Source organism: Embiotoca jacksoni, unplaced genomic scaffold, assembly GCF_022577435.1.
Source record: "Embiotoca jacksoni isolate LCO1_2020_lvr unplaced genomic scaffold, fEmbJac1.0.p SCAF_6, whole genome shotgun sequence".
In the NCBI taxonomy this organism is placed as follows: Eukaryota; Metazoa; Chordata; class Actinopteri; family Embiotocidae; genus Embiotoca; species Embiotoca jacksoni.
In genome coordinates, this window is record NW_027185414.1 from 18,709,948 (window position 1) to 18,735,196 (window position 25,249).

At 37.5% G+C, this 25,249-nt stretch overlaps 1 protein-coding gene across 3 annotated transcripts in view; it reads left to right on the forward strand.

Moving 5' to 3' along the window:
- The window catches only part of LOC138212997 (glypican-6-like), a 133,119-nt gene that overhangs the window by 36,797 nt on the left and 71,073 nt on the right, over window positions 1–25,249 (forward strand). The gene's annotated exons all lie outside the window — the stretch shown is intronic.

Genomic DNA, 25,249 nt, shown 5'->3' on the forward strand with positions numbered 1-25,249 from the left:
AGTCTGCATTGAGCAGCAGCCTTGGTTGACTGACTTCTTTGATCCTGCCTCAGTACAGCTTCTCTGCTCAACGTTGAGGGATGCAGTGTCCCTCATTCACTTCAACAATCCCTTATTCACGCCCGACCTAAACCAAGACTGACTCGAACACAACACCCCATTCTCTCTAATCTGCTGTCTCTACAAATTCACAAGCTCCTACTGGACTGTGGGAGCCGGCAAACACACAGGAAAGAAGCACCACTGCAGTTATTACATTGCACAGATTCATTCTTTATCAGTAACATTTTATTTCCAAGTAAAGTGGTTTAGATATAAAACCAAAATGTTTTTTTTGTATAAAAATAAGAATCCATCTTTTTTCGACAGCGATGAGCAGAACAACCTACACAGCTCTTCATGCGCTCATTATTAAATTATAAGTATATTATGATACATTTTACATTGATGGTTTAGTGCATTAAAGTTGTTTGTGCACCACAGAATACCTTAAAGTTTTCACGTCTCACAATGTGAAGGACAACCACAAAAAACATGTCGTATGCATGAAAGAGCAGAGAGTGGGAGCTAAAATAATTTACTCCTCATAGTCAACACATTGGTGCTGTGCATGATACTGTGGCCCCCTTTAAGCAATGGGAGGAAAAAGCACAATGCTTTGTTGGGAAACCAGAGAGTGATGAGTCACAGTCAACAGTGCACTTCAGAGTCAACCTCATTAGAAATAACAGGGAAAAATGGAAACCTGTGAACCAACATTTAGTAATTTATTATATCAGCAGTAATGTCTCATGGACTCTGGGACAATTTTCCTTCAATTTAAACACATTTGTTCCTCATTAAGCCAAAACTAGAATTACTATGAGCTACCTTTGTGTTTTTCAAATGTTTTTGGTCTTTTGTATCCAATCAGCCAACCCCTGCAACTTGAACACTTCTGATTAGTGCATCGAGCAAGGCCAGTTTTACTTAAGAGCCCTTCAAATAAGTGTAGTAGTATTTGAATAAGTAATAATAATTAATGATTCTGCCTCAAATTAACCAGATATCATCTATTAAATTCAAATTGGTATGCATAATAGCCAAATAATGGTATATAACTTGACAGATCCAGTCCAATCAGAAAATGAAACCATTACATTACAAATGCTGTTGATCAAAATGGAGTCGTTAGATGTGCAGTAGATGCCCCAGTTCATTTTGCTGCTCAGAGAAGCTGCATCCAGATAAATGCTTTAACCTCCATAGTCTTCAAATATGATATTTAAAAAATATTTTTTGCCTATTTATCACTTTAATTTTAAAGTGAGGCGCTTTGGTTTAAAAAGACTTGACTCAGAGATGGACTGTCTCTCTCTTCTTCATAGCATCGCTTTACGTCACCTTCCTTAAAGAAAACCTTTAACTTTACTTCACAGAGGGAGACTATGGTATTTTTTCTTTAGTGCTTTTTTCTTTTTTTCTTTTGTGGTTTAACAAATTAAAATCTACAGTTTTACCTGCCTAATAAAGAGCAAACACAAAGTTCTGGCTCCAGAAATACGGAATTAAAAGTCTATCCTTTCTCTTAAAAGTGTATCCAAGGCCAGTTCTGCTCTTATACTGGATATAGATTCATAAAAACCTCTGGTAATCTACCAATTTCCCCAGACATCACAAACTTAGATTCTTTACATTCATTATTCATGTTTAACATTCATTGAAGTATTCACCAAATGAAATTTTGAAAATGCCCACAATTCATAGCTGACATCAAATAGTTACATCAAAACAGGATCTCAAAGGTCCTCATTATAATATACTTGCCCCAGTTCAACAGTGAAGTTATGAACTATAATTACAAACCCCGGTTTTGTCATTACAAGTATTATAATCCTTAAAAAAAAGTAAATTAGCTAACCCACAATTTTGATAAATCAGCTTTAATATCCTCCATTTTACAAGTTATGTCTGTTTTGCTTCTGGAAACCTGATTGATTGGTTGAACACATATCATTGCTCCACAAAGAAGCTTGACTGTTGCAAAAGTACTTGAGTTTGTGGACTGATTTGTAATTCCCATTATACTTTGTGCATAATATAACAGCCAGCATTATTAATTTACACTATGAATAAATTAAATAAGGGGGTTACACTTGATACACAGTGCAAGATTCTGATGAGATTTGGCCCCGTTTAGACATTATACACTGGTTCAAAGTTTGACTGCCGTGGCCAGCATGAATTTGGCAGGTAAACTGAGAGTTCATTGGATGCACTTACCGAGCAAAACTGTATAGAGGCTCTGGGTTATTAGTACTCCTTATTTATTTATTTATTTTAAGAATGGAGTTTTCAATGCAATATGTAATTTATTTATAAATAAACATGAACAAGACTGAAAGTATGAAGCCCTTTTTGCTATCAACAGGGGGTGACACATTTAATTGTCTTATCCAATAGTAGTAAATACATATAAAAGTAACAGAGCTAAGAGATGCAAACATTTTTTATGTTTACATTTTGTACTATTAAGGGCCGGTCAATGCAGATTTCTTAAAGTAACGAAGATAAATTACATAAATGAACTAACTCTAACCAAATAAATATTGTACCTAACCTGAGTCAAAATGTGACCATGTCACATTTAACCCAACCTTAAACCTTACTACATGCTTTTTGGTGCCCAAAGCGAAGGCACCTTTTCACACCTAGCAAACGTGACGTCAGCAGGGTATCGTCTAACGGACAGACGGGTATGTTACATGCTTTGGCATGATATCGGATTGGATAAAGGATATAAACCCAGCTGTCATTAAAGGTTAGGATTACATTCTGTGTTACTCACCAAAACACACTGTGAATACTTGAGGTCTAATCAATGAGATAAATTCATTTATTTTTAAAGGATTTTATGTTTATGCTAGTATTTTTTTTTTCCTTAAGAAGTGTTCAGATCATTTACTTCAGTAAATGTACCAATACAGCATTCTAAAAGGGATAGTTTGACCCCTCTGACTGATATATTATTATATATGACGTCATTAGATTATTAACAGTGAAGCATCAGTGTGTCAGCAGCAGTTTGAACTATTTTATATTCAATTTTATAAACAAGGACTGCAGATAAATCTTAGGGGTCATTACATGAGAAGAAAAATACAAATTTCTCAGCCCTGATTGGTAGAGCTGTTAACTCATCAACATCTGAAATGGGACCCTGACTACATGCCGCCTTTTGTAAGATGTAAGAAGTCCAGCAGGTTGGAGATTGACAGATTACTTTTAAATTGTTCATTGGTTAAACGTGGTAAATATTCCATAAAAGCCATCTCATGATAAGGTGACATTTTTGAAACCTTTTCAAATCTCTTCAAAGCTTAGATTTTTTTGTATTAAATAAAGCACAATTTTACCTCAACGCACTTAATTTACACACTTTATGACACCCAAGAACCTTGATTTACTTAAAAACTGCTCTAAAAAACATTTAGTGCAGGAAAAAAATGGAAGGCACAATGAGACCAGCACCATGACTTTAAACCCCACTCCTCCCATTACACAGGACAGAAAACAAATGTACGGGAACAAAGGACACTGCAGGACTTTGTAACCATCTGACGGTACAAGACCTTCATTACACTGGAGATGACACTAAATTACACACAGGGCAGGACACTGGTGAGGACAGGACATACATTGATTTAACCCCTGCAGATGAAACCTCTGTGACAGTCGCATGTCCATTTCTAATGAAATCTAAAACCATGTGGACACGCAGTTCCTGGAAGTGTTCATAAATAAATAACCTCTGTTTTGGTGTCTCGGTGTTATTCTAAGTGAATGTCAGGAAGACTGTAAGTCTCCGAGGACTGAGAGAATGGGGTCTGTCCAGCAGTGCTTTCGCTGAGAGTTGGTGGCAGCCTCCATCATCTGGCACAGGCTGCAGCCCGGTGTCACTTTCGTACTTCAGGATGGATGGCTCTGCATGGCCTGGACACCGTTACCTCTGTCCCACTGGTGAGCTTCAAGGAGAGGCTGCGCGAGGTATGCCTCTCCAAAATCTGCTGTAGCAAAAAATAGAAGGAAATCCACAGTTCTGGTGCAATGTGATTCTTCTTTTCAATGTATTTATTCAATTTCAACTATATGTCAGATATTGAAACACAAACGGTGTGAAAACTCACTCAGAAAAAAATCCCCCCCTCTAGATATTGAGTTTGCGCAGGCTACAGCTGAGATCACGCCGTCTTCTGAGACAGATGAAAAATGTTACCCCCCTCCTGCAAAGGTGCTGATATGCTTCCCTCATAGATCCCCACTGTTTCATCTCCTCTTGATTTCCATGCATCATTTAAAATTGACTGAATGCAGCGAACGTGAGGTTGGCATAATTTTAGTTTAGCATTCACTTGCGATGTGACAGTGAATAATCGTCATGTCGTGCCTCACGTATAAATTGCAGCGGGAGCACTTTGACATCAGGGGTTGCTAAAAGGAAAGGCAGTGATTGCTCTTGCATTGCTGATAAACCCTTTTTTTTTTTTTTTTTTTTATCTTATTGAAATAGTTTTTGCTGCAATATGTACTTATGTATTCTGCCGGTGTATCTATTAAATTTGTCATGACTTGTGCTGTTTACTCTGTGTAGTTGTTCCCTGGGGTGAATATGTGAGTTTGAAACCAGAACACAAGAAACACAAGTGGTGCTTCTCTATATATACAGTACATTTAGGAGCATTTTACCATTGTTTGGAAACAATGCATGATGCAGATGCAGAGTTGGACAGTCTTTGTGATTCAAATTAAGAAATCTGTGCATGTCCCCAATGAGCACATTGTTGTTGGCCAGTCCTTTTTATGCCTTGATGCCACAATGGCAATAGTCATAGCTAGAAGAGTTACGTTTTTGGGTTGTCCATCCTATTCTTGTGAACACAATATTTCTATAACGCCCAGAATGGATTTCTTCAAATTTGACAAGAATTTTATTTTCACTTAGTGTCAAGAAGGAGCTGTTTAGACTTTGGAAGTCAAAGGTCACACAGACAATGATGCATTCTTGTGAATACATTATCTCGAAATTGAGAATTTCGTAAAATTTGGCACCAATGTTCAAGTGGATTCAAGAATGAACTGATTATATTTAGGGTCCAAAAGGTCGAGGTCCCAGTGACCTCACGTCCTCCCTTTCTTGTGAACATAGTATCTCAGGAAGCCCTGGCTGAATTTCTTTAAATTTGGCATACACATTTTCTTGGACTAAAGAATGAACTGATTAAGTTTTGGAGGTCAAAGGTCATGATCAGTGTTACCTTTTGTCTGTCTCATTCTTGTGATGCCATAACTCAGGAACAGAAGAGGAGATTGAGACCACATCTCACCTTTATTTAAATGCTGAATTGGTGACACTAATCTTTGGTGTCCTCCTTGAAGCTGGTGATTATATAGATCTTCTCTGCTGTCAGATTAAGTAGCAACGTTATAGAATTGGTCGCTTCTGTGCAACAGCATCCATATTTGAAGCATTGTGCACTGTCATGGTAACCACTTACTGCTCTATCAGAATCAGCTTCATTGGCCAATTTCCCTCAAAGTCTTCACAACATATATTACTTGAGTCTGGACAGATATGGATGTCACCTACGCCGTGGCTGTTGGGCAGAGGCATACAACCACAAGGCGGTAAGTCTAGGTTGTCAGAAAAGTTCCGATCTCCTCATGTGACACATACAGAAGTGAAAATATTGACTCTTAGTTATACTTAGTGTCAGGAAATAGTCTAGTTAATAGTTTAGGCCAATTTTCAAGGTTGTACAGTCATTATCAAAACTTGCTGGAACAGTATGACCATCACAAAATCTGTTCATACCCACAGCATATGCGTACATGTCAAGCCCATGGCTCATTTCTAGCGGAGTGCGACAAAATGGTTCAGCTGGGAAAGAGTAAAAGATCATCTGGAGCTTTATTTCAAACACTTATATTTTTTTTTAAATCAAAATAATAATACTTAATACTTAAATAAATTAATCAAATAATCCAGCTCTGTCTTAATGGCTGTAAAGCACTGCAACATATCCCACAGAAAAAATGTTGTTGACCATCAGTTAAAACATTTCCAGCATTAAAACAGGAATTTCATGTGTGAACTTGATGATATTTGTCTGCTTCCTCTGAAATATTTTTACAGTTGCTCTGATGTTGCCTCATTCCCCAATCACAAAACTTGCTCTTTCACATGCTTTCTGTAAATGGTTTGAAAGATTTGCAGTTCGTAATATGATACATAAAACTGTAATGTAAACTGGGTACTGTAGGTTCAGGATTCTCATACAACATCCACCTGACATCCGTGAGTGTGCCAATGAGCAATGAGTGACCACAACTGTGCAGTGTCTGACCACGGCTTTATTGCTGCTTTTGCCTAGACAAAAGTTAACCTTTATATAGAAATGACGTAACAAGGACAGAAATTACTTTTTTTTTTTCCTTCTGAACCTCCTCAGTCAGACGCAGGAAACACTCTGCAGGATGGATTAGTCTGACAAAGCTCTGCATGGAAGCTTTCATGGGGAGAGGCACTTCAACAGCCAGGTTGAGACAAAGCTGCTTATCCACGGGGTCACAGTAATGTAATGGTGTGTGCAGCCAATTTGCTCCTTACTATTCAACGGATGTGAATATCATCCATGGGAGGAAATCACTTTGATTTTCTGAGCCTTGCTAATTGACTTCTCCAGTGCTTCTCAACGCTGAACTCGGTGTCAGATCTTGGAAGACATAGAGATGCCCTTAGCAAAGGTGGCTTTTGTCAATATAATTAAGTGAACAGACAAGAAGAACTGTAGCTTTGCCCCCGAGTTTTGGTACAGAGCCAACTCTGAAAGTGGTTAAGTTGGTAATGACTTTGTATTTTACTTTTCTGAATTAATTACGTCACTACTTGCATAGAAAAATGGTTCGTGCTGTGGTTCTTAAGCCATTAGATTTGAAGGCCTGTTAATTTTGCAGGTGCCAACACTGCTGGTGAGGTGTCATTGTATTTTTGTATGTAATAAAATGTTCCTCAGCTAATATCATGGGAAATAATGACATTTTACAACTATATTATTTGAGTCATTACGCTTAAAAGAGACATCACTGATGAAGCATTGTAGGTCTTTGATATTGTTAGACTCTCAATGGACAGTTAAAAAACAATGCAGCGGAATGAGAAATATTGTCTCCATACTTATCCCAAGTTAAAACACGGCACCTACATTACACACACTGCAACCCGACTGCTGACAGTTCAGTCTGAGATGTATGTGGGTTATATTAGTAGCACCTATTGCAGCCTTTGGGTGCTAGCCTCAAGCAGAGCTAAAGAGCAGCTACATAAGTCTGGTATCCTCACTTCTTTTCAACTCCACACCCACAGACTCTTTTAACTTTTAAACTCGCAGTCTTCACACATGGGACTACCTGTCAGCACAAAATTTTGACGTAATGCCAAATTTTTTTAACAAGCAGTTATCAGTTCTGTGTGCATACTTATGTTCTCCTACATAAGACAGTTGTGTAAAGTTATCACAGGCAGTATATAAAAAGCTTTATCGTTCCGATTTTTTATTAAAGGGACTTGCAGTATTCTTGAAACATCAATATGCTCTGTATGTTCTATCATAGGGTCATCAGAGACTTATCAAATGGAGCGTTCAAGTGAGTCATCAGAAATGACTTATGCATGCATAACACTGGACACTGAGCTTCGGGCCTGACACCACTCAACAGCAATTTTTTTTTTATCTTGTGCTAACACAGCATCGAGCAGTGTGACCAAAGAGTAGTAATTACAATGCAGGCTCCGCATCAAGCAACATGCTTGAAATGAACCTCATGCATAGACTTTCTGACTTAACTGGTAAACTTCTTCACACACTTTTGTCTGGTGCCTTTTCTAGTTACAGTAAACAAACAAAACCTAAAATAAAGCACGTATACAGACATTAGACCCTTGTTTTACACTAGTTAAGTTAATTTATAAGATGCAATATTTTAACCCACACTGACTGTGGGACAGTAAAGCACTTTGTGTCATGACTAAAGTGTAATAGTATATCTTTTTATGAATGGTACTAAAAAAATATATATATTTTGATATTTTTGTAATTGTCTCTTTTAAATTGTCAAATAAATTATAGTTTAGTTTGTGATGTTTATACTAAAAGTTTGAAAAGCGTTTGAAGAGGTGCCATCATCACAGGAGAGTGACATACTTTCCTAATTGAATAGACAGATTGAGAAATTATATTTAATACTTGAAATTGAAATACAGTGTTACAGTTAGTGTTTTTGCATATCTTTATTATTACATTTGCCAAAGCATAACCATCAATGAAAACAAATCATGCTGGACAGTAATCAGTTTAAGATATTCTCTGCTTGATGAGGCCAGCATGTGATAATATGATTGGAATTGTTGTTATTCGCTAACTCAAAATTAAGTTTATCAATCCAGGAAGATTACTCTTTAAACACTGATAGCCAATTTGCTTGAGAGACTGGGTGGAGGACACAGGCTCTTGGATATTTTATGCCCAGTATTACAAACGTTTTGTAACCCGTTCAGTTTTTCAGTGGTTTTTGCGTGAGTTTGTTTTGTTATATTTTTGAGTGCCAAAACCCTCGGAACAGTAAGATGATACCATAAACAAATGCGATCAAACAACAACAACAACAACAACAACAAAACATAATATTTGAACAATGTTCACAGTAATGAAGTAAACATAATTAGATTCCAGTCTCTGTCTTGCAGAATAACAGCCAGTTTTATTTTCTCTCTTGCTGCTGATAACTTGCTCTCATCTCTGGGGTGTCACCATGAGCAGATATTCAGAGAAGTATTCAGCAGAGAAACAAAGTGAGATCTTAAACCCAAAACTCTGCAGGTGTTTCAGTCAGCCTCAGAACATTTATCTTTTTGTATTCTCTGCAAGTCTGGGCCTCTCATTGGGCTTCCAGAAAACACACACCACATGATTTAAACGGCTCGGTTACAAGCTTTAACAAACCTTCTCTTGATCCTGTCTTTTGTACCTTTCAGTATCCTGGGTTTATCATACAGTGAGCTTGTGTTGTCTTTTATCCATTCAGGGTTCTTATCAAATTTCTTTGTTGTTGTAAAATTTGTCACAATTTAGGCGTTTGGCATAAATGCAACATTACAATGTTCTTCAACCTTCAACAGGGCTCAAAGCCAAATCAGCATGCAGTGAAAACACTTGACAATTAATCGAGCCAAGTAACAAAAGAGGGACAGGCAGTAGTTGGTTATGAGCCCAGGTTGTTGAGACAGAATGGAGGTCATGAACCAGAGTGCAGTTGAAAAAGACGGGGTTTCAACCTGTGCTCTGACACGGAGTGAGAATCTGTTGACTGAGTGTTGACCGAGAAGGAAAAGAAGAGACGGGCTGTAGTGAAGGGCTGAATAATGGTCTGGAGAGAGTAGCTTGCTGTGATAGGTTACTGGGGTCACTGTTAGGGATACTGTTTTGTCCACTGTGAACAAAATGGTACTGACAGTCAATTATATGGTGTTGTTCAATAACAACAGACAGAGAAGCACCTGTTTGACACAGTTTCAACAGAAATTCAACAGTGCAAAATGTATACAATATGTGTAGTTTATAGACAATTGATTTTACTTGCATTATCTTTTCCGCTGGTGTTACTGTGTCCACTGCATAACCAGGTGGACTGTATGGACAGGTGACTGCATTAACAGTAAATGCTGTAAACGTTATAAGCTAAGAGAAAAACATCACAAAATAGAGTGAGGATATGTTACCATCCCACTGGATTTGATTTTTATTTTTACTTTTTCATCCTTCTTTGTTACTTCAAACTGCATCGAGCATGAAGTGGGGAACACCCTTTATTAATATTAAATGTAGATCTTAAATTTCTCTTGGCTTCATATTTCTGCTTTGCAGCATTTATTCTAATACCCAAATATGCACGCTGTGTCTCATTAAATCTGAAGTACGACCTTGTGTAGAAGCAGAACAGTGTCCATTTCTCTCTGCAAAAGTGAGGTGTGAGAATGTGCTCTACTTTTCCCATTCCTAAAACTCTTCAAGCCTCATTAACTACAAAAACAAGCCAACTAGCTGCTGTGAATGTTTTGTAGCATTTGCTTGAGCCAAGAAAAGGCTGTGTAGCTCGCGGAGGGACACAGAGTCTCTGCTGGAGCAGGCGAGCAGTGAGGCAGACGATAATGGAAAAAGTTTCATGTTTTCTGTGGTATCTCATGTGCTTAGGGGTAAGGTTATCATTCAAAATATTGTATATGATGTGTGTGTTTGACATTTAAAAAAATGATAAAAATACAAAATGTTTTTTTTTTTTAAAGATATTTGAATCTTGAATCTACCGAAATCAGTCGAAGGCTGCCAGCAGCTGTGTCGGTGTTTACTTTGGACTTTGAGCTACATGCGAACACCATCATGCTAACATGACCTGCTGATTTCTATCAGATGCAATGCTAAACAAGTTTGTTTTCTTTGTTCAGCCTGGTAGCATGCAACTTTTCCTAATTAACACTAAACAAAGTCTATTGCTGCGGATTTGGGTAATGTGTGTAGTTTTATGTGGGAATTTTTTTACTTATCAAAATTTTAGACAAATTAAATAATTTAGTTATCACGCACGGGGACGTGGATGACTGCACCAAATTTCATTGCAGAGACATTTCACTCCAAGGCATGGATGCTAAAATAGTAACAATCAAAGAAAAGTTAGGGAATCACTAAGTTTATTAGGACATATCCTCTGGGAGCGGTGAACCACTTCACAAACTTTTTTGTTAATCCATTGAGTACATTTTGAAATATTTCACAGAATAAAATACTTTGACCATCAGGTGGAACTGGAGGAAAGTTCAGGGAAGTCTTTTGATTCATCCTCTGGGCACCATGTACAATGACTGTGCAACATTTCATAGCGATCTACTCGATAGTTGTTGACTATGTCAGTCTGGAAACAGATAGTCTGAAAAAAATAATCCGGCCATCCCAAGAGCCACAAAGCTAGAAACTGCTCACACAAAGTAAGTTGCAGGCAGCTGTAATTGTCGCCCACATTATCTCCTGAATTCAGTACTCGGCTGCTGACAATGACTCAACTCCAAATTGATAAACAAGTGCTGCTCTCTGGCTATCTCGTATACACATACACACACAAGGCTGACAAAAGCTCTCACCAGATAGCTGCACCACCCCGTAAGAAAAAGCTGTTCACAGCACTCACAACAGACAATCTCAGCAATGAGAGCAGGCTAACAACTCTTAGTCCGAGCCAAACCATCAGTGCTGTTTGCACGAATGCTTTCCTCGATGGAGTTAGCAGGCTTGCAACATGTTTACAGCCTGCAGCCAGGTATAAACAGAGAAAATTAGGATCCATTGCTTACTTCTGTGTTGTGTAATAACAACAAGATAACACTATCATGTTATTTATGTTTCCAAACTTCTTAAATCAAGTTATTTCAAATCCACATTGTAGTTTTGCGCTGCAGCTGTGTTTCAGATTTTTGTTGTTGTCCAGCTATCACGGGGGATTCTCTGGGGAGATTGGTGAGAAGTCCTAAATATACAGTGTTTTGTGGTGTGAGGAATGAGATATGGGCCTGCATGGATAAGATGTAATGCACAAGAAAAATGAAACTCACCAAAGGTTAAACAGGCCAAAGAAATGTCATCAAAATGCCACTTAAACATGATTTGGCCTTTTGGATTCTTTCATCGCATCAAATTCTGTGCCCGCAGTGTGGCTTGAATATGACTGAAAATTCACCATGGTTCTCTGAAAAGGTCGATCAAGATCTTGAAACAAACCTGGATTTACAGATAGAACAGAGGAATGTAATTTATGCATCAGAAAGCATGTCAATTTGACCAATAACTCATATGTGATGATTAAATCTGTCAATGAAATGATGAAACACGTTGGGGAAAAATGAAATACAAACATCCACATTTTTTTCAATAATATTTGAATAACAGATGTAAAATGAAAATTAATTCTTAGTGAAATCTACAAGTGTTGATGTTGCTGTTTTATATATTATTGCGAACCTATTAATGACTAATGCACACTCCAGAACAGCTGGGCTGTTGCAGCTAGGCAACTGTCTGAAAGGCACTAAAATGACTGCTTGATTAAATGTTCATACATCAGATTATGCTGCCCACTCTCAGTCACCAGCTGGGTTTCTGCTTTATCTTCTGCATTTAATTTCATGACCTGCTCGGGGCAGTGATGCTCAAAAGACGTATTCATATACATTGATCTAAATAAAATGTTACGAATGATGAAATTGGTTGTTGTGCTTAATATTGGTAGTATAACAAATCCAATTTAAAAGTGTTACATAAATTGCTGCATAATTAAGGGACTATTTTACCACTGGAAAGATGATCTTTTCAAAAATCTGGGCTGCCTCTGCAGAATGAAGCAAATGACGCTTAAATTAATGCTAGTAAAAAAGAACAACAACCAGACTGCACTGGGCTCGTTGCCTTTCAAGACCACTTCCAGGATGCTCCTCTTCAATAGGCCAGTCAGAGCTCACATCGGGCTGAAGTCTGATAACACCCACCAAATAACAAACTGGGGCAATGTCTATAAGAAAGATTATAACGGGCCTCATAAAAAAATCGTGTATACATGTATTGTGTTATTTCCCACTAACATTGCCATGTTAAGAACAAAACAGTTGTTACGGCACTTACTCTGTGCTCTCCCTGTTTATAACTTCAGTTCCAGTGAAGTTCTCCCACTCAACATTGCCCATGCTAATTAGTTTTTGCCTGGCAGTCGTCCCTCGTCTGTGGGCACCTTGGCTATACCTCACCTTTATTTCCCCTCAGATACCAGACACAATGGTCGCTGAAAGTGAAGGATTTCACCCCTCCATTCCTGAGCCTCAGGCTGATAGGCCCTATTCACAACACATAAGAGGATCAGACTGCAGTGGGTGTGGGTGCAGTGCAGTAACTCAGTGCATTAAGGACGGTGTTTATACGCCTCCCAACTTGGGTTGAATGTTTTGAAGCAGTTCACTTTGGTTGGACATTTTAGAGGGCTGTTAAAAATAGCAACATCTTCATTAGACTCTTTTTGTATCTGAAGCATCCTGGTGTGCCTGACTGTTCCAGTGATGGACATGTGTGATTATGAGGGGGTACATTCTTTATTGTGCTAATGGAAGTTAGTGCAGTTATGTAGCAATTTGGAGAGACTGAATCTTATCAGCCAATACAAATCTTGCGCTAATTTCTGCATCAAACTGGCTTCAACTTTCCTCAGACCGTTTATACGCTGGTTGACATTGAATCTCAGAGTTCAACAGAAGCTTTGGGATACAATTCTGGTAGAATTTTAATTGCTTTGACACTTACGTGTGATAACGGTATGATTTGTTCCAGCCCTCATAATCTTATCTTAATCTTTGAAGTGTAATGCAATTAGCCGCCACTGATTGTTCTCCTCATGTTACTGATTTTCACAAAATCTGCTTGTTTTGCAAATATAAGCATGAAGCATGTGCATGACTGAGAAGATTTTATACTCCAGTTTTACAATATTGCTAAAGAAGCGTTAACATAGAGAGGTATATTTATTGATATATTTCAAAACAAAACAAAGAATCTGTTCATTCTGATGTGATCAAACAAGGTGTGCTCCGAGCTGCTTGGAGTAACCCACCGATTCAGCTGACTTTATTAGCCTGAAAAATGAGGGACAGTGGGAGAGATGACAGTACTTCAGCTTTCATTAACTAAATCACTTTCCACACAAGAGTGCAACAGTGCACAAAGGTAATTAATTTCCTCAAGGGCAATTATTTTAGTACTTTGAGATAATGACAAGAACTCCTCAAAGTTCAATCTCAGTGAATGCTGTAGGTGGTTTTGAAGGAAAATGATCCCCCAAGGCCCAAGTTGGAAGCAGTATTGCACCGTCCCTTGTGACAAAGTTAATTCACCATGCAGCATATATTTATTTGAGAGAACTTACTCCATTCAGAGTGTAGAATGAGTTAAAAAATATTACACTGCGATGAGGGAGAATAATATAGTTGCAGTACACTTAAGGAATACAATGCATTGAGACAGTACACCTACTGTTCACAGTATCAGCAGATGTGTTCGGGTCTTGGGTCAATCATTGTCTATCAAATCAGTTCCTCTCTTTCCTGTAAATAAGCAGAACTCTCCCATAAAATGATATGCTGTTAGTTACGCAAGAAAAAGTAGAGTTAGGACAAGATTCTCCCAAGAGAAAACAGATGTCTGAGTTGCAAGGCACAAATACTCTATATGGCACCTCATATTTTCTGCCAAGAGCAAGAGATGTCAGATTTAAAGTTGTGCATCAACAGTTTCAAATGCCTAAATACACTGGATTGTCCACTGATAGGATATTCTTACCAGGAAAAATAACATCATTGGTCGGTTTCTTTACAAAAGTTTGACATGACACGTCTACATTTTCCTGACAAGAGATAAGAAGGTGGTTTCTTTTTCCCCCCAAGTCATTTTGTTGAACCGTAACCATATGGATGGTAGTTCTTATGATGCCCTAGTTGAACAGTCATTTGTTTTGTTTTAGAAGGCAATGACAGACCATCTCAAAATATATGTGGCATTGTATTAACATTGCTGCATTTTGTCCAAGTCAGATTAAGATATCAGTCACATTCAGGTAAATGACAGATTAATTATAATACAAAAATGTTAACAGAGATGTTAGTATAGTACTTATTTAGAAAACTGACTTTTAAAAATGCAGGAATGCGTCACGCTGTCATTTGGCCTCCTGGATGTAAAAGAAGTCAGAAACATATGACTGCCAGTTGGCCTTAATGTTCTGTGCTCCGCTGTGATTCACAATGAAAGGCCCGTGTAGCAGCCACTCTTTTGCTTCCAGCTCTGTCACACAAGCTGCTGATGTGTGGCAGGAGTGATGAATGTGGGAACAGATTGCCGCCCTCTTTAAAAGAACTTGCATGCAAGAAGAGATGATAGTTGTTGGTTTTGACACAAGAATCTGACTAACAGACTATGTAGACTTGCCTGCTCGCAGCCATCCAAACCCCCTTCATCACTCTGTGTGTCGGCTTCTCTGTGCACGCTTGTTAATAATGCCCATTTTCTGGCCAGTATTTGTACCACTATGTTGGTTGACTGGTCTCCTCATTTTGACGAGGTTGTCAGAACACGTTGATTTCCTGGCCGTCGGACTGGATGAGACAGTTTGTTAGCAGAGTTTCAGCGATGCTGCACAGAAGCACAGAAGGAAACACAAGACATTGAAACACAATGACAATTTGCGGTTACAAAGTTCTGAGTTTGTCTCCATGAATGTATTTAGGGCAACTAATTGGATGTTAACATGTTGTCTTCTCTCATACACAAATCATAATGAAAATAGTTTTGGTCATATTTCGTCGCTCTCTTATAGATCTAGTGTATGTGAACGTGCTAATGACTGGAAGAGAAGAACGTCTGCTTGCATTGCTGCTTAATGAAAGATCTGTCAGAAAGATGTCTTATTTTTTCCTACTCTTCTCCTTCTTTCAATATTATGCCAAAGCTGTGCCTTTTGGCTTCAGTCAGCTCATATAATTTACCACTGTCCTTTATTTAAAAGGCAACTCCCTCCTGGTTCATGCCATTTCATTCAGCAAGTCTTAAAGTATCATCGCCCTGTCTTTTCAATAGTAGGTAGGTAGGTAGTTACTTTATTAATCCTGAAGGGGAAATTTTTTTCACTACAGCAGAATTTATAGATACAGGAAAGCAGTAAAATCACAGTAAAAAAATGTTAAATATAAAAATGCACAGTAGATACAATAAAGTAGAATAAAATAAAATAGAATAATTAAATTAAATTAAAGCTAACTAAACAATAGTGCAAAGTGTTTTTTTAATTTTTATTTTTATTCAAACAAACAAGAAAAACAGACAACGGTGTTATTACCGGAGGCAATCACAAATCATTCTTCTCTTTAAATGATTTAGTTGTTCTTTTTTTGTGCAGCCTTTTGCTTCTCATACTGATGCCATCATCTTACCAAAGATTTCCTTGGAGCCACTTTCAAATTTACAAGAGCAGGAGATGCAGTAAATTTGGCTTATCAGTTCTGACAGCGAAGTTTGCACAGTGTCTCAGATATCCATCCATCCATCATCTACAGTATACCCGCTTTATCCTGAGCAGGGTCACGGGGGGTGGGAGGGGCTGCAGCCTATCCCAGCTCACATATAATAGTCCTGCATTCAAAATCTTACCTCAGTAAAGGTGTGGAAGCACTATCGAAAAAATGTACTTAAAGTATAAAAATAAAAGTACTCACTGTGCAGCCAAAGTAAGCGTGGTCAGTGTTTTATTATTGTTATTTATTATGTAATTATTATTGTTATTAATGCAGTAAAATGTAAGTTACATTTTAGTGTTGCATTTTGCTGCAGTAAAACTAATTTCATTTAATACGAGCACATACAACTCAACTCAATTTAAATTCCACATGACAAATACGAATACAATGTATTTTATTTGTGCTCAAATAATATGAAAATAATACAAATTAGTATTTGCCAAAAATGTTAAATAGTAATCATCTAACGAGCTGTATTTTATATCCACATGTAATACTGATGACTAAGCTAGGTGATAATGTTGTTGGTTAAGGGTGGTGGTCATCTCAAAAACCTGCCAGCTACTGTATCAACTAAGCTTTGTGTGTAACTCATCTTGACTTGTTTAAAAATAAATTTCAAATTCAGTAAATCATATTGAACTGAATCAGAGCAAATAACATAAAGTATTGCCTGCAGAATCCTGCACTGGTGTTGGTGGTGTTTATAGAATTACCAATCAGTGCCTGTTTTACATCCAGTAGCAGTTATTTATTTCTATATAGCTTCCCTGCATCTCTCACAACAACACAATACAGTAAAGCAAACAGGTTCTTATTAATGCATTTCGGTGATTCACCCTGTCAGAGATATACAGTTCTTCCTCCTCTGCTGTGAGGGCTTTACAGCTGCTGACTGGAATATAAATTCAGCGTGCAAGGCATCAGGCTTTAATGACAGAAGTTCTTCATGTGAGAAATGACAATGCCTGCATGTGGCTCCTCAGTGATTATTCTAGGGTGAATCTTTACCCTCTTTAAGTATGTGTTCTGCATATGTTCAAAGAGCATCTTCAAAGAGGAATAATGAATTATTGTCCCTGAATTTTACAAGTCGACTGACTTTATTTCATAATGCTTTGAATTCATGCTTTAGAACTTTGGAACTATTCTTGTATGTAATGGCAGTAATGTAAAAAAATTTCGCCATTATGCACATACTGAACCACATTAAGAATAGGGCCTTTGTTTACTTCAAAGTATTACTAGTACTTTTTTCTTTTTTGTGTACAGTATTGGGCAAAATTGATTTGTGATGACATTCCTTCATTGTGATTTATTGGATACAATTTATCTTTTAACTAACTTACAAATCTGCAGAAGAAACTGGCATGGATATCCACTCATCCTTTATTTACAGAGCCAGATGGTGCGTTTGGATACCATTAAGCATCTTTTAATACAACAGATGCTGATTTGCGAAATATCTCTGTTTTGGCTAGCTGGCCACGTGCCATTATGTCTAAAAGCCCATTATCCAAGGCAAATCTGTGACCCCCCCCCTCTCGGCTGCTATCAGAGAGCATCAAGTATAGCCAAAGTTATTTCTTTGAGAGCAGAGAACAGGCTTCTTCTCAATTCAGTCTGTCAGCTCCCTGCATAAAACAATTCTACACCCAACCTTTCTCTCACAGATTTCAGCAGAGATTCACTTAGCTGTCAGAAAACAATTGCTCTTTGTAAAAGGCAGTGGCTGGTGCAACTTTAATTTTAAAGATGTTTTAAATGAGCTGCCACTGTGTGATTGATGGGCTGAGAAACCCCACCGCCTGTTTCTCTGTATCCTACAACAGAGGACTTTAATTACGAGCCCCTTGTATTGTCAGCCCCAGTGTGATATGCATCATGTATGTGTGGAGAATGGATTTTACCACCTGGTTGCCAACTCATTGCGGTCTCATTGCACACAATGTCATCGTTTGAAAATGCATTGTCATCAGTGTGGAGTGATATTGCCTTGGGGATTTATTCACTCATCTGTTTACTCTCATTCATAGTTTAAAGTGAATTTGATTATGATTGATGAATAATCATACAAGAACTGACCTACCATTTAATCAATATCTACTGTGTGTATGTCTATTTTCCATGCAAACGATTAATTTAAAAGTCCCTGTGCACCCTCAGAAAAGATATTACTGCACTCAGAACTCAGATTTGGATAGCCTTCAAATGTCAAACTATCCTTTTATCTATTCACTTTGACAGTTTTATTATGCTGATGAAGGCACTGACTGAATACAATAAAAGCTTTTTTTTTTGTTTTAACTCAAATATCTCGAACTTTTGAATCTTTTCATTCCCTACGATACTAATTTGCTTATTTTTTTGTAAACAACATCTCATGAATACTTTCACTATTTTGTGATCAAATAAAAAAACATATTTGAATATTGTCTTAATTACAATAGAGCAAGTGCTCTTGACAAGTATACTGTATATTGACCATGTGAACCTGGAAATGGTCAGAAAGTTTGACTATTTAGGAACCTTTAAAAACACAAGAACTTCTAAACTGTAAAATGAGATTCAGCGCTATTTGTAGGTCAGCAATAAAACATTTTTAGGTAATATTTGTAACAAAGGTCAGATTTTCTTTAGTTGCATTCCCACCATTAAAGCAGTATTAAGATTACACACAGATTTGATCAACTCCTCAGAGTTGTTCAAGTATATTAACTTTCAGCAATGGTTTGCCTGATATTAATACTGTATGGGTGTGCCTCAAGTTTGCAGGAGAACATTGCTTATTAAGTAACATTGTGATAATGGGAATTGTAGCATCAGAACTAAGTGAAAGTTTCAGGAGTCAGATTGTTATTCTACACAAAGAGGGGCTTTTTCGGCCTGAAATCACAGCTAGGCTGAAGGTTTCTTAGCATAGCACTTTAAAACACTCCAAAAGTGAGCACACCATCAGAGGATCAATGCATCAAGCTTTGTTCTCTGAGAAATAGAAATGCAAATTCATCACATTAATAGATTTAATGTTGCCATGAAACATTTATAATCATTGATTTGCAATACAACTACATTTACTGAAGCTACAGTGGCTGATTTTAAAAACTTTCTAATAAATGACAAGTTTTTAATCCTCTGTTGTTAGATATTTACTTAACAGTCCAGTTGATTTTTATGCAGAATTAAATATTTTTACCTCAGTGTAATAACACGAGTTAAACTAAAGCTTTATTTACCATTTACCTCTGGAGGTGGACTTTACAATATACTCCCATTCCTATATTTTGCTGCCTCCAAATGCAAGCAATCACTACACTGTTCACAGAAATTTGTTAAATGTGCAAATCCTTTTATGCCGTGCACCTAAACATGCTGTTAGACATAAAGTTAACATCACGTCCATTCTGCACAGTACGCAGTAAACAATTGTGTGAAAAATGTAGTCATTGACTTTTACTGTGGTCCAGTTTATTCTGGAAACTGACATTAATTTACACCTAACTCAGTGTATACTGGACATCAAACAGGGTTGAAATGAGTTTAAAGTTTTGGGAAAATAAGTGGGTTGTAATTTATTTAAAGGCAATTTTACTGTTGATTTATTCATTAATTGGGGTGTTTTTAAATTCTAAAAAACGATCTGAGCACAGTGGGCAGAGAGACTGTGAGTAGACTCACTTCCCTTTCTCTCAGCCTACAGTCTGACCTGGTTTGTCCCCTGGAGTCCATCAGCTGGTGAATAGTTTCATTGCTGGGTGCGATGTCGCTGTTCCCACCTGGAACAAAGCCATGACTGAAGAAATTCCCAGTATCAGTTCAGGAGAACACCCTGGTCTGTTCTCTTGTGGCCTGTGACTTCCCTCTACATCTCTGTTTTGCACTTTTGCTTGGTTATCTGAAGTTTTATAATGTAAGTTCACCACCTCTGTGATCTCTTGTCGTCAGTTGTTCTCTTGTGTGGCAGTAATGACTTTGTTGCTGGTAGACTGTTTGAATTTAGGTTCCTGTTATTGCCTTTAATTCTGCATTACTAAGGCTCTTATTTGTTACTGTCACCAATGTCATGATGCTCCTTTTGATTATAAATATGGGTGTTCTCCTCTCACTAATATGTTGTTCCTCATCTAGTATCATTAGGATATGTTAATTCACGTTAATTAAGGTCCTGTCATCTCTCCTTTTAATGAATGATTGGTGTTCATCAACGTAGACATGACTGAAAACAGATGTTTCTGAATATTAAATGAATCAGGCAAGACTGTTCAGTCAGGATGTTGTAATGTGTAGAAAATAGGAAGCATTTCCTGAGATCGACCTTCTATTTATTATTACTGTATCTTATAGTCTTTACAGAATCGTTTTGCCGCATACAGTTACTTTACATTATGATACTTTTCCTTTTTTTTCCCCCTGTGTTTTACAATTTTTAAACTCAAACAGGAACCAGGTAATTCCTGTTCCTCTGAACAATCATTGTTTGGGATTTTTTTTCTTTTTTTCTTAAAAATACTTAATATCACCATTCACTTTCCTGTCTCACCAATTTCGTCCTGTAACCTCAAAAACATGTTCTTCAACAGATCATCATAGACAAGTAGTCTAAATATTTAAAATATTGTTCTTTGGCTGCAGCTGAAATATGCATCCAAGGGGAGAGGAAACAGTCAGCCAGCCAACAAAAAGAAAACTCGTGAGTGTGTGCCAGTAACCATTTCCCATTTGCCATTTTCTTTCATTCATATCGTTTTCATAATACTGAACCAAACCAAACGTCAAACACAATCCCGGGGGCGAGAAACCAGCAATGTCTCAAATAAAAAATAGAAATATATTGCCCAATATACATATTACATTACATTATTTGGTTTGGGTCTGTATAGAGAAGAAAGAAATAACACAAAAACATATTTAAAGGCTTTCTGACGACTCTCCCACAGTGTACTGGGTAACAGTCAGAAAACAATATAATCATTGACTGCAGACCCTTTCTCTCTCTCGCTCTCTCTCGTTCTCTCTCTCTCTCTCTCTCTCTCTCTCTCTCTCTCTCTCTCACTCTCTCTTCCTAACACACACAGATACACAAACTTGTTTCACTATCACCGTGGGGATTTTAATAACATAATACATTTCCTAGCCCCTTACCCTAACCTTAACCATCGCAACTAAATGCCTATAACCTCAACCCTAACCTGAATCCGAATCTTACCCTAACCCTGACCCTCAAAAAGGAGAATCTGCTCCTGGGGACCTCAATTTGTGTTTTCACAATGACACATGCCCCCGTGGTTTGTTGGGCATTCAAGTTTAAGTCAACAACATGTTCACACACTCACACACTCACACACACACACACACACACACACACACACACACACATTTTTACAGCTATCTTTGTGAGGACATTCATAGACGTAATGCACTTCCAAGCCCCTTACCCTAACCTTAACCATTACAATTAAGTGCCTAACCGTGAACCTTGCCCTAACCCCAACCGAAACCTAATTCTAACACTATCTCTAAAACCCAGTTTTACCCCCAAACAGCCTTTTGAAGGGTTGTGATAAAGTAAGGACAGGACAAATCTCCTCACTCCGATAGGCTAAAACAAAAACTGGTCTTGTCTAAGGTAGTTGTACAAGTACACACACACACACACACACACACACACACACACACACACACACACACACACACACACACACTCTATATATATAATCAGTTGTATCTGTTATATCTTGCACAGGTAATGAATATTGGATATTTCAAGTGGTCTGTCCTCACATTAAATGGCTTTAAATTGTGACTAACAGTATAAAAGGGACTTCATTAAGTTAGTTATTATGAATTGTTTCAAATTCAACCAAATCACAGAGGAAAATGAAATAGAAAAGAAACAGAATTGATGGGAATAAGAGAGCGGGGGGGATACAGATGGATGGAAAAACAGTACAATCTGAACATCTAAGGAATGTTTTGAGTTTTCTATGTACCACACATGCTATAGTTGCCCTTGTACATATTGTGTGCTGTGTGTGGTTTCAGCAATTTCAGAAATCAAAGGTAGACATCAGGTGCTGGTGTCAGTGCTGTACAATCAAAGAGAAAGTGCTTCTTGTAGAATTCCAATTTCTCCACCAGGACTGTCCTCAATAAGCCATGATGCAGTCCCATGACATGTTATTTCAGCGGCAGGTGTCACCGTCACTTCAGTGCTCTCTCCACTTGCATGTAAAAGCTAAGATGGAAAACCAATACCATTTGAAAAAAGTCCTTAATATCTTTATGATTAACTGCTGATTTTAGTATTTGAGAGGATGTCTACATACATTTCAGAAAAATAACCTCTCTCTATTGTTCAGTTGAGGTACAATGACACATTGACCATACCAGTGGATTAAATGTGACTCTTCTTTCTTCAACTTGGACTAAGAACGTCTGTAAGAGGATCTGGGTCACAGGGGCTAACAAGGTCAGAGATGTGGTTAGGTGCTACTCCAGCACAATTTACTGGTCAGCACTGAATGTGGCTATTTTATTTTCAATCTCGACATTACTGACCGATCTGATAACATTTTAGGTTAATAGCGAGTGAAGATTCATACATTTTTCCACATTATATATCAATGTTGCAATCATCTGATTAAACAAAATCCAGTTAATCCAAACTGCTCGGATGGTGAAATAGCTGTGGAAACTCTGGCCAGCAGAAGTTCTCTGCACTAGCTGAGTGCAACACTATAAATGCCTTCCAGGAACAACTGTCTGAGTCTGTGTGCTGTTATTACTGTATGTAAATGATATTGAATCTCCACTTCCCCCTCTCTACAACACTTCACCTTCCAGCTTTTCACTCCACCTTCCAGTCTGGTCATTCAGAACAAGTCTAACCATTTTTCATTTCCAACATGGTGGGACAACTCATTGTACAAACTAGCTCTGTTCAAGAGGCTTGAGTCTACAGCATTTGTGATGCTGAACAAAGGAAAAGTCTTACTATGAACCAAGTCTAAGCTAGCATGCTCACAATGACAATGCTAATGTTTGGCAAGTTCCATGTTCACCATATTGGCTATTTTTGTTTCGCTAGTTAAACTGCTAGCATTTGTCATTTGCCCAAACCATGCAAGGTATGGCTGAGGCTAATGTCAACATCAAGACAAATTATATTTGATCTGATGATTGCACTTGTTGAAAAGTCATAGTTGACAATACACCCTGTTTGGGCCGTGAGTGTCTGTATCATATTTCATAGAAATCCATCAAATAGTTGAGACTGTTCTCCCATAAAAAAATGACCCCATAGGGGGCAAGCAGGCTACTACTATTTATAGCTACATTTTATTGTGACAGTGGTCTCTATTGCCATCGTAACTCTGATGGGAGAAAAGAATGAAGTGAGTTGATGTAGTTATTTAAAGGTTGCATAGGGAGGAGGTTGGGGTGGATGGGTGGCACACCAAAACATGTCCCTTTAACACTAGAGACGGCTGTTCATTTCCTGTTTCAAACCGATCGCACACTGGTCACATTTCCTGTCACATTTTCTCCCTTGGTTAAATTACATGCGCTGAACCTGCTGCACCTTTGTTTTTCTGGGTTGAGAAAATCCCCACAAGAAATGGCACCATTTACTGCAACCTGAAACCATACTTGTCCCACAGTCCCTAAGTACTCCAGTGGTGAGGAGCAGTTTAGACAGATACTCAACACTGTTAACTTGCAGTTAAAGTGCTTCACTTTGGTAAAGCTGTCTAAAAACTTGTTCCATTTCCCACTTGGAAATACAACTGTAAAATGTATTTGAGAAAAATCAATGCTGCTGTCAGGGAGACTGTAAATGTATGACATAAACATAAAGTTAGTCCTCGAAGTGCAGTGGTAGATAAAAGCCTCAAATTACTATTAGTTTAGGGTGACATATTGGGTTAATGTGTTTACAGTAGATTCAATAATATATTAGAGTTTTATTAGTTTTAAGATATGTCACTGTTATTTCGTTTGTAGAAACACCGTCAAACAGTAAACATCCTCTGGCTATCATAAAGACACATCTGTGTCTTTCTCATGCCATTCAAAATGCAATACATTACCAGCCTAAAATGTAAAATGTAATAATATTTATGCTAAGCTTCATACAAAATGTACCTTCCGGTCATTCAAGACTGTTAGACCATTAATTGAAACTTAGTCTTAATTAACCATTGAGAAAGAGAGATTCCATTGTTTGAAGCAGAAAAAAATTGCCACCGAGTTTTCAAAAAGCGTGAAGTAAAATTAATGGTTGGCTGCATGTTTTCTTTTGTGGATAAAGTGTTATTATCAGAGCAACAGAAAGGTCACCTTTATAAATCATGATAATTATTTACAGTAATTAGGCCAGATATCAAAGGAGCACTTAGTACTGCTCTGAGAAAATTGATTCTTCACACTCAGAATTACTTCAAGGGGACTAAGACCATGTATGTTTTGTATGCATTATGAAAATTACAAAGTCTGTCCTCAATTATGACTGGCACTAATGTGGAGCTTCGCTTTATCACAGACTTTATATGGTTTAATATTCATTGTTCCTTCTCCTGGGGAGAAAAAACTAAGACAATTAATAACAATAGTTTTGTTCATAAGTGGTATTTACACAGAAGCTTTATGTAACAATCCTTTTTATGCACTTTACAGATACTTAATGTTACATAACTAAAATAGTACATAAAATAGATCAATAGCATGGAAAAGAAAGGTTATAATTAGATTTGTATGCCTAAAGACCTTCAGAATTTTTTTTTACACTAAGCTTGTTATTTCTTTTTCTTTTCATCAATTTAAAAAGTCTTGTAAAATTATTGAGGAGTTCATGTCAAAATGTAGTATTTTTCTCCTTTTCAAGATTAGCTGAGTTTGTTAAACTAAAAGGTTGAATGCAGACAATGTAACTTTTCAGTACATGTGCTCATTAGATTAACTCTGGAAGTTTAGACCCTCCTAAATTTCTTGGCTTGTTTTTGGGTTGTTTTCTATTTTCTTACAACATCTAAACAACCTTCTCCAACTTATTTTGATTCC